We start from the raw sequence: 10,684 nt of genomic DNA on the forward strand, positions 1-10,684 counted from the left end.
CCTATAGACATGTCTGTGGGGCATTTCTTTGACTATCGACTGTTATCATAGGGACCTGTCACCATTCTCTGGGAAGGTGGTTTAGGGGCTGTGTAAGAAAGCTGCAAGCGGGCGAGCAGGCTGCATTCCTGCATGGTTTCTGCTTCATGTTTCTGCCTTAGTCCTGCCCTGATATTCCTCAGTGATGGACTATATCCTGGAAATGTAAGCTAAATAAATCATTTCCCTACCAATTTTACTTTTGGGCGCTGTTTTAATCCTAGCAACAGAGAGGAAACTGGGACAGCAGACTAATATTTGCCACAGATCTCCACCAAAGGAGCTAGAAAGTGACACATTCTAGCTAGGAAGGAAGAGGCCAGCTATGAGTAAAACGGATTCAGGCTAAGGTCACTGAATCACACACTGTCGACGATAAGGCCAAATCTGGTCCCAAGATTGTTTTGTTTGACCTGCTCAGCGAGGTCACCTTTATTCTTGTTTTTGGAAAATCTGAGTGAATTGCCAGTGCTTCCCATAAAAGTCTGAATTTCAGGGTTCCCACTCCCCAGAAAGAAAACAGAAATTCTGCCAATACTGGGCCTTTATTTTAATGTAAGGATTAGCTGAACCTGAGTAACCCTGTCCTTTGTTGGATGAGCGTCTCTCTGGTTTCTTCTACTCTCTAATAGTCTGGATCAAGGCTGAGTGCACTTAGTGGCTCACCGTGCTTGCCCTAAGGTCCCTGGCACGGCCCCGTCTTCTTTGTTCACCATGCCTTTCTCACCTGGCACCATTGACTTTACTCATCAAGCCAGTGAGGACTTATTCTAAGTCCTGTCAAACCTCAGAGAAGATATCAAATAGGATGTGTGAACGATCTGGAGTCAAAAGGTATAAAGGATCAAACCTATACAAACACATAGCCACCAAGCCCAGCTCCACAGTCTTTTACCATCATCACCTCTCTGTGTCCTACTTTCAGCATGTTCTCTGTGTTCCGTGATCTTGCTACATTTGTTTTTATAACCCAGCCTAAAGCTTGGCCCGGAAGCGTTCTGGTAAACATATTCACCATGGCTCTAAAGTCACTGATGTGTTTTCCTGTGTCATATGTTTATACAACTTACATGTGATTATTTAGAATCCAATCTGATTTCTGAATTCACCATTCGATATGACCCCGAATTCTGCACCAGGGATTAAGCCTCCTCCCTTTTGCCAGTCCACCAGCAATCTGTCACAGTGATGAGAAAAGCGAAGGCATACAGGCCTCAAAGTATATGCTATGTGGTAATAGGGTTGCCAGGCATGTTTTCTTTCTTCTTTCTTTTCTTTCTATTTTTTAAAAATTTTTTTTATTAATTATTTATTACAATTTATTCACTTTGTATCCTGGCTGTGGCCCTCTCCCTCATACCCTCCCAATCCCACCCACTTTCCCTCCTCTCCTCCTATGCCCCTCCCCTCATCCACCCATTGGGGAGGTCCTCCTCCCTTTCTATCTGACCCTAGACTATCAGGTCTCATCAGGCTGCACTGTCTTCCTCTGTGGCCTGGCAAGGCTGCACTCCCCCAGGAGGAGGTGATCAGAGAGCCTGCCACTGAGTTCATGTCAGAGACAGCCCCTGCTTCCTTTACTAGGGTACCCGCTTGGAGACTGAGTCTATGCGCTACACCTGAGTAGGGGTTTTAAGTCCTCTGCATGCATGGTCCTTGGTTGGGGTATCAGTTCTAGGTTTTTTGAGACAGGTTTTCACTGTGTAAACCAGGCTGCCTGGAATTCACTTTGTAGAATAGGCTGGCCTCAAACTCAGAGATCTGTCTGCCTCTAACTCTGAAGTACTGGGATTAAAGTCATGTACCACTTCCCCACCATACTGGCAGAATAGCACAGGTGACTTCAGAGAGAGAAATGGGGAGATTCTTGGGAATGAGAGCTTTGGAGATCAATGGTCCCTCAAACACCCTGGCTACTCTCATCTTCCTATCTGAGCCTGCCGAGTCTGCTAACATGTTCCTTATTGTGTATTCTGCTTCTATTCGAGCTTAAGAATTTCTTTGAAAACACAACATCATGTACCAGGGTTTGTTGGTTTGTTTCAGGTAGCTTTTCACTCTATAGCCAGCCATGCTGGCCTCCAAAATGCAATCCTCCTGCCTCATCATCCTGTATGCTGGTATTAGAGCTGTGAGCCACTACACCTACCTCTGTATTTTAAAGTGAATAAGACACCGAAGTCATGCCTCATAGCTGAATGTGCAGAATGACGTTAATCAGAATGACGGGGATGAGGATGCTAAGGCCCCACCCCCATCCGCTGCAGGAACCAGGCCCAGCGCTCAACAGTATTCACAAAAGTTAATATTTACGAATAATCTAATGATTCAAAGCAACAGCTCAAAAGCCAGGCTCTGACAGCGGGCAGCTTGGGTTCAAATGCTGGATACACTAGTTTCTTTTCTTTTAAAAAATTATTTTATTATTCCTAATCGTGTCTATGTGTCTGTCTGCATGCATGACTGCTGGTGCCCAGGGGGTCAGAGGTTTCTATCTATCCCCTTGGAGCTGGAGTTAAGAGGCAGTAGCGGGCCACCTGACAGGGGTGCTGGGAACTGAACTTGGGTCATTGTCTGTAAGATCAGCACATGCTCTTATCTGCAGAGCCATCTCTCCAGCCCCAAGATTGACTATTTTCTTCGTTGAGCAAACTTATCAAAATTCTTAGTCTAAACTCGAAAGAATGCAAGAGTTGTGTGGCTCTGCTGACTATTAGCTTAACAAGTCTTAACGGTTATTAAGAATTACGAACAAGTGAAACAGGATAAAAAGGGCAGTTACCTGAATACCCCAGGAAGGGCTAGAGAAAATCACAACTGGATGTGAATGGTAATTGGAGTCAAACACATTTATTGCCCCACCTTCCCCAGCAATGTGGATGGGAAGCAAACACTGAGATTTTTAATCATTTACTTATTTTAGGGGCAACTCACAAAACCAAACTGAGAGCCAAAAACATAGTCAAGGACACCAAGATTGTCACAAAGGCACTATTGAACCATACTTCAAAGTCTTAGCATCAGATACGGTGTTCAGCGCCATCTCGACTCCCAGCCTCATCTAGTGTAAATTCCAAGGTCCAGCTACTCCCGGCAGCTGTTTCCTCCGAACACAGGCGACCTGCCCCATCCGTGCGAGGCTCTTGTTCAGCAGGACTGCTTCCCATCAGGGAGCCTTCACCACATTCCGGTCTTGATGGAGACCCTCCAGCCACCACAAAACTCTTTTGCTCATAAGCCTCTCATTTCCTGTCATTTAATAATAGTACACCACTGGTACTGCTCCCTCCCCACTGTCTTACACCATGCACACACAGAAGCCTTCTGTCTTTCCTACTAGACTGAACAGAAGGCACACCTTCTCTTTTATTTAAGTTTTGGACTCAATAATAAGTTATAGTTTTTCTTGGCAAAGAATCACTTCGTGTCTACAAAAAACAAAACAAAACAAACCTAAAGGTAAACACTAGTTGGCTTAGAATAGATGCTTTTCTTCTTTGACAAATCTTTAATTAAAACTGAATGATACTAGAGGATTCTTTTCCAGAGAGCTGCAGTGACTCAAGCAAGGCACTGACTCCTCCTTACTTCCTCCACAGCATCTTCACCCAACAGCAGTCTATCGGTACAATTTAGGGGGTAGGGGGGATTTAATGCAAAAGAAAAGACCATGACGATAGTCGAGGGTTCAAAAGAGAGAAGGAAATACAAACAGGAAATCTGACCTCACCTGTCTAATGAGGAGCCTCTTGGTCTAGTCCAGCTGTTCTCAACCTGTGGGTCGTGACCCCTTTGGGGGGATTTCAACGACCCTTTCACAGGGGTCACATATCAGATATCCTGCATATCAGATATTTATGATATGATTCATAAGAGTAGCAAAGAACAATTATGAAGTAACAACAAATATATTTTTTTTTATGCTTGGGGGTCACCAAAACATGAGAAACTGCATTAAAGGGTCACAGGACGGTTGATCAACACTAGTCAGTGGTCCGGTCTACCTGAAGCCAAGCACCGGTCTCACATTCAAACACCAGACACCAGACACTGACGACCATCATAGCTGGTATTGCAGAGCCAGCAAAGAAAATACTTAAAAAGCTAGTCAAGAGTTGTTAATGTCCTTCTTCGCCATCTTACCACGTCCCTTGCATTTCCCATAGACGCTTCCTCAGATAAGTAGCATGGCAGCCTCTCCATTTACCCACACACAAAAGGATGGAAACAGAAGCGCGCGCTCCGGACACCAGTGGCGCTGAATAAACACGTTGTTGCCAGTTGGCAGGTGGAACTATTTTATTGTCTAATTCTATTTGCTAGTTAAGGGAGACTATGGGCTCCAGCACCGCTCTCTGCACTCACACAGTGTTTAAAGGAGGCTGTGACCAGACCGCACACCCTTCCTTCCTCCACATCCTCTTTAGCTTACTCAGTCTCTTGCCTGAGACCATCTAAGTGGTTTCTGCTCTGGTCTAGGTGAACATGACACTCTAGGCAATTCAAGGTGTCTAAATATTACAGCCGAACTGGGTTATCAACATAAACCATATGTAAATACGTAGTGTAAACGCTGCCTAAACTTTCCGAATTGTCTATGCTGCATAGACCTGACATTTCCCAGGATGAGGTAAAAACCTGGTTTGATGGTCAAGTTCAGTGGCATGCTGCCCTCTCTAAAGCCTCTGTGCACTGCTCAAACCAAAGTAGGTTAGAGAGGCGAACCAGAGCTGGGGCATGCGCTCCAAAATCCTTCCAAGTTTTGCTCCTCTGAGCGTCCAGGTGGCGGAGGCGCCTCCTGGCAGCTGGGCTCCCGCACTCTGGAGCGCAGCCCAGTTGCCTGACTGCTTGGAACCCGGCTGCTGTCCTTGCAGTTTGACGCACCTCTGTGCGCCAACCTGTACTCTCCCCAGCACCTGAGCCTACCTCTCCCGGAGAGGCCTTCTGGGAAGTGAGGACCCACCTGGGTCGCACGCCTCTTTCGGATCTGCCACCAGCACCCGGCAGAAGGTATCCCGGGAGACCCATCCGGAGACACCCGCCTACCTCCGGGATCTCAACTCCCTTGCTCCCCCTAATCCATTCAAAATGCAGCCCTCGGATTCCTGGAAGTGTCATGCAGAGGCAAGCACTCTTTTATATTAAAAAAAAAAAAATGGGGTGCAGAGCGCGCCAGCCTGGAGATACCCGGACCAGAAGCCGGCCAGTAGCTGTGCGCCCGCGGGTGACAGCGCCGCCTCCTCTCTCTGCAGTTTGCAGAGTGATGGGTCAGCTTCAGCCGGGACCTCCCCAGCTTCTGGGGCCTTTACCTGAGTCCCGGGCTCCGCTGGGACCGTGATCGCAGCTCGGGCCGCGGCTGCTGATCCCGGCCCTGCGCCGGGCGACCGGTCCCCGCTGCGCGTAATCCACGGCCGCCGCCCTCTGCCCCCGGGACACATGGAGTGCAGCCCGCCCCGCCGGCTCCACCTTCCCCTCCAACCCCCACCCCGGGAAGTCACTCCCGGGGTGGTCCCACTCGCCGTTCTCCTCTGCAGGGGCACCCTGGCCAGTCTGAACCGGTTGAGACTGCACGCCCGCTGGGGGAAGGAAGAGGAGGTGGAGGAGGAGGAGATGGAGGCGGTAGAAAAGCTGGCGGTAGGGGCGCTGCATCCGTCTACGTTAGTGGCTCCAGGCCTCGCTAGGAGAAGGGAGAACCGGAGCCGAGTCTCCTTGGACCCCCGAGGCTCCCTCGCATGCCCTCGCTGAGCGCCATGTGTATTTCCGAGGAGCCCGGGTCTGGAAATGAATACAAAAGTAGCATGGTCTTTCTGACTTTCGGGGTCACTGGAAACCCCCTAGCCGGAGAATGCTCGTGGGCAGCGATCCCTGAGGCACGCGCCCTAGAACTTTGTGAAGTCCGTGCTCTTTGGCCGTGGGGAGTAAAGATGCCGAAGGCTTTCCTTTGTGACAACTCCGCGGGAAGGGAGGGCGTCCGGCAGGAGGGAGAGGGAGGGTGACGCTGTGTGAGGATGGTCAGGTGTCCTGAAGGAGAACCAGGCTAACGCTAGCTTGTGGTGCAAAGCAGTCCACACTGGAACAACCAAGCACTGCACTCCAGGCTGTCCCGGGAGCCCACTGCAGACAGTCCCGGGGTGCCAGTGGCTAACGAATGTGCGGACACCATTCGCTCCAGGGATATGCCTGCACTGTGGCGTGTGGTCACCCCTGCCCCGTGCACATTTTGTCTGTTGAATTCTTAAAGAGGACTAAGTCTAACAGCTTGAGAATTCCCTTCATTCCTGCCAAAGCCTGAGTTCTAATTTAGACAAGGACTGCCTCCTGCAAAGCTAGTTTCAGTTAAGCTGCCTAGACTGTCCTAGCTTATTTCCTTATCTATATCAGAGTGGGATTCTCAGAATCTTGCCTGCATCGTGGAGTGTTGGAGGGTTGAGAATTCAGAAAAGGCGCACAACCGTGCCACACCCACCACCATGAGAGACAGCTGTTCTCCCCCACACCCCTTTCTATTCAGGTTATGGAGAAGTCCCCTCAAATATATTATTCTTGGACCTGAGAGAGCTTGCTTGCCATCCCCAGCGCCCAATTATAAACAAACCTGACCCTGAGCACCAAAGACGTGGCACCTAACCTAATCAGAAAGCCCCAGGTCTCATGTAGAACCCCTTGTTTTCAAAACCAAAGTGGGCTGCTTCTAAGAAACACACACACACACCATTCTTACCTCTAAATGGAAGGAAAAGACCTAACGGTAATAACAGCCCACTGTGGTGACTCCCACCCATACCCAATTCAAAAGGCAGATCTCCAGGAGTTCAGGTCCACCCTGGACTACATAGAGAGTTCTAGGCCAGCCTGGGCTACAAAGACCTTGTCTACAAAAATAAACACTACCAATTAAAAACAACAACAACAACAAAACAGTAACAAGGAGAGGGAGGTAACAAAAAAAAGGAGGAAAAAGAATGGAGACTATGCTGCCAACATCCTAAAAATGTACTTACAAAGAAGAAACGGGCCAGCTATGCGCTCTTTATCATGGTCTCATTTGGGATGGCTTGTGTTTACTGGCTGCATTTACAGCTGACTGATAACCTATGCAGCCCCCCCCATGCTTCAATAAAAGGTGTTTTCAGAACCTTCTGTTGATTTGCACAGATCCTAGCCATCAGAGTATGTGTCAGTGATCTCAACTGTGGATCAAACCAGTCACAGCCTATGAAACTGCGTGTGGGAAACGCTGCTAGAAAGATATTTACATCCTCTGTGAAATCAGAACAGCCTGTCCTCTCCTGCACCAAATGTTTCTTATAGGAGTAGGTGGGTGTGTGCTTGTGTGTCTCCTCAGACCGGTCCACACCGGTCCACACCTGTCCGTGCAGACTCAAAGAGTGTCCTCATGAAAACGCAAGGTCCCTGCTTTCCAGTGAAGCTGGACCCTGAGGGCTAGACTCAAACAATTGCAAAGCTTGGCTTGTTCAATGGTTGAGGTGGCCAGAAGGCAGCTTTAGTGCTTGGGGGCCAGCTCTGGGAGAAATGGGCATGCCACGAGAATGCAGTTTGAATGTTGTCCCTGTCCCTGGAGGTTTTCTCTTCAGCCACACTGTGTTGGAACATTGAGACAAGCAAGAGAACCCAGTGATCTAGGCCAGCCCTGCCCTTGTACCTACAAATAGAATTTGACCCAGAGAAGCCTGAAAAGTCCCTCCCCCAACACACTGGGTCTGGAAGCACAGAGACACTGGCGGAAAGAAAACTAAAAGCATCTCCTCACTTCCCCCTATTTTCACTTCCAGAGACACGAAGAGCCAGGGCTTGCAGACAAAGCTGAGGCTCTTGGCCCAGAGGTCAGTGTCCTTTTAACCAGTCAGAGGGAGAGAAAATGGTAGGCTGCTAAAGAAGTCAGATTTAAATGAACATGCCCTGGCAAGAAAAGAAATTCAAAGCAGCGTTTTTAAAGGCACGCTAATGAAGGTATACGGGTGATGCCCCACACTGAGGAGTGTGCTCTTTGCCTAGTGGTATGATCAAACATTTAGGGAGGGTTTCGTGAAATGTCCTCAGGGCCCCCACTTCTGACTATGTGCTACGTGAGTCGTTGAGAGAAAAGATGGAGCCATTAACCTGGTCCTGCTCCTTCTTGGTTCTCATCGCAGCGAAGAAGCAGAAACCAAGAGGATGGGGAGACATTTGTGCATTGGGAAATGGTGATGGGCACATCGGGCCAGCCTGGAAGTCACCCTGGTCCATCACTTGCCCTCCTGACAAAGCTCTCCTTCTTGAGAGAGGAAGGGCAGGTTTCTTTACACGTTTCTCCCCTGTTTATGAATGACGGCAAAGCTGCAAAGACCCTGCCCTTTGAAACAAAAATAACAACAACAAACAAGAAAAAAAAATATTGGGGGGTTTTGCTTGGTTTCCTAAGAGATCTGTAAACCATTAAGTGAATTCCCTTTCATTCTCATATGCCAATAAACAACAGAAAATGATAAAAGTGGATAAGTCATCTTCTCTCTTGCACACACAGTATTTGTTTAAAATCCATTTTCTTAGATGTATTTATTTTTATTTTGTGTGTGTGGGTCTTTTGCCTGCATGTGTGTCTGTGCACCACATGCATGCACATGATGCCAGAGAAGGCCAGAGGAGGCCAGAGGATCCCCAGGAACTGGATTTACTGATGGTTGTGGGCTGCCATGTGGGTGCTTAGAACTGAACCCAGTTCCTCTGGAAAAGTTGCTGGGGCTCTTAACTGCTGAGCCACTCCTCCAGGCCCTAAAAGAATTTTTATCCTTACAAATAACTTCAAAAATTTATTATATCACATTTTACTCATTTCTCCAGATTTATGTTTCTTTCTTTTCTGCCTCGATCTATTACACTCTTTGCACAGATGAGTTTGAAGCATAAGGGATGAGGGAAGAGAGACAAACATCATTCTCTGAAAGTCAGTTGATGGTCCAGAAGTCTACCATCCATCTTATTTACCCTCAGAGCAATCTCCTCTGGTAAAGCCTTGTTAGCTGTACTTATGGATAAGGATATGGCGGTTCAGGGAGGTTGTAGCTGATTTAATTTTCCTGGGTCTGTGATAGAACGATCCATATTTCTTCCACTGCCTCAGGAAAAAAAATGATACGAGCCTGACACGAGCCCTGAATTTAAACATCGAGGACCCCACACTCATTTGAACCAACTCAACTGAGATCAACACTGTTTTAAACACCCAGAATCCATAACTCACAGGCATCAACTCATGTGAGACCACGTCATGAGAGACCAACGATGTCTAAACTCTTCTGCAGCTTCCCAAGAAACTTAAGTATGTTTCCCTGATAATGAAAATGAGCTAAAAGAGGCTAAACCATTGGTCGTGGTGCACAGTACATGGGGGATGAGCTGGGTCTCCCTGTGGCTAGCCTGGACACAGAGAATGAAGCTCTGAACTTTCACTCTTCATTATGAAAGTTGAAGTCAGCAGCGATGTCGTACGTTGCTCTCGTGTACGTGAAAGTTCATTGTCCATCTCACATCCGTGGATTTGCCATGAATGCTTCCAAAGGCAACTGAAGCAACCCAACGCTCCGTTGGGCTTCAGCCCAAGGATGCATTTCCACATCCAGGCCCCACAGTGCTTGCGTTTACTCCTTACACGAATGTGCTTATCATCTCCCTCCCCACACCAAAACGATTTGCTTCTCACAGAAAGTATGAAGTAGCTTGTTCATCACTGTTCCCAACAGCACAGTGGCTGGAACAGAGCAGAAATGTGCTCAGAGATCCTTAGTTGAATGAACAAATGGACGACCATGTGAGCAAGTAAATGAATGAATGGCCAAACTGAGTAACTCTCTTGTTGCAATGGGTGATTGAAATTCCTTACTGGCTGTGCTCGGCTAAGCTCCAGTCTAAGTATTTAATCCTCTAAAGCAAATTCTGTTAACTTTTCTTTATCTTATACAAAAGGGAAATTGTGAAGGTTTGGATCAGGAATGACCCCGGCAGGTCCGTGTTTGGAACCCTTAGCCCCCAGTTTGTGGTGTTGTTTAGAAAAGCCTTGAAGCTTTCAGGGGGTTTTAACAGAAGGAGGTCACTAGAGGGGGGTCTTCTTTTAAAAATCTGTATTTTTACATGTGCGTGTGTGTATGTATGTATGTATGTGCATGTGGATGCAGAGAAGCTGGGATTACAGATGGTTTTAGTCACCCAGCATGGGTAACAGCTGGGAACTGAACTAGGGGCCTCTGTAAGAGCAGAGCATGCCCTTCACCACTGAGCCATCTCTCCAGTGTCCTGCAAGGGAGGCCTCTACTTCCAGCCGGCTCTTGTCTGCTACCATATGAACATCCCACTGCCTGATCTTCTTCCTGCCACTGGGGGAGCCACTCTGCCTTGCTGCAGCGATGGACTGAAATATCCCTGGGTCTTGAAGCCACTGTTTCTGTTAGTATTTTGGTTACACAGATATGAAAATAAGCAATACAGAAAATAAGGCACCACAGGGTTGAAGGAACTTCTCAGAATAAGAGCAAGTCAGCTGGGCGCAGTGGTATACACCTTTGATCCCAGCACTCAGGGAGGCACAGGCTGGCAGATTGCTGTAAGTTTGAGGCCAACCTGGTTTACAAAAGTGAGTCCAGGACAGCCA

The 10,684-nt window shown here is 47.9% G+C and overlaps 1 protein-coding gene across 2 annotated transcripts in view; it reads right to left on the bottom strand.

Moving 5' to 3' along the window:
* Slc16a9 (solute carrier family 16 member 9) overlaps nt 1-5,952 on the bottom strand; it is a 44,143-nt gene extending 38,191 nt beyond the window's left edge. The window contains exon 1 of one of the 2 annotated variants that reach the window (XM_021653398.2): nt 5,349-5,952. The gene's annotated coding sequence lies outside the window, so the exon portion shown is untranslated. The remainder of the gene's footprint in view (nt 1-5,348) is intronic. The other variant, XM_060369378.1, reaches the window with a different exon arrangement.
* Nucleotides 5,953-10,684: the final 4,732 nt, after the last annotated feature.

Source organism: Meriones unguiculatus, chromosome 16 (genome assembly GCF_030254825.1).
Source record: "Meriones unguiculatus strain TT.TT164.6M chromosome 16, Bangor_MerUng_6.1, whole genome shotgun sequence".
Classification (NCBI taxonomy): domain Eukaryota; kingdom Metazoa; phylum Chordata; class Mammalia; order Rodentia; family Muridae; genus Meriones; species Meriones unguiculatus.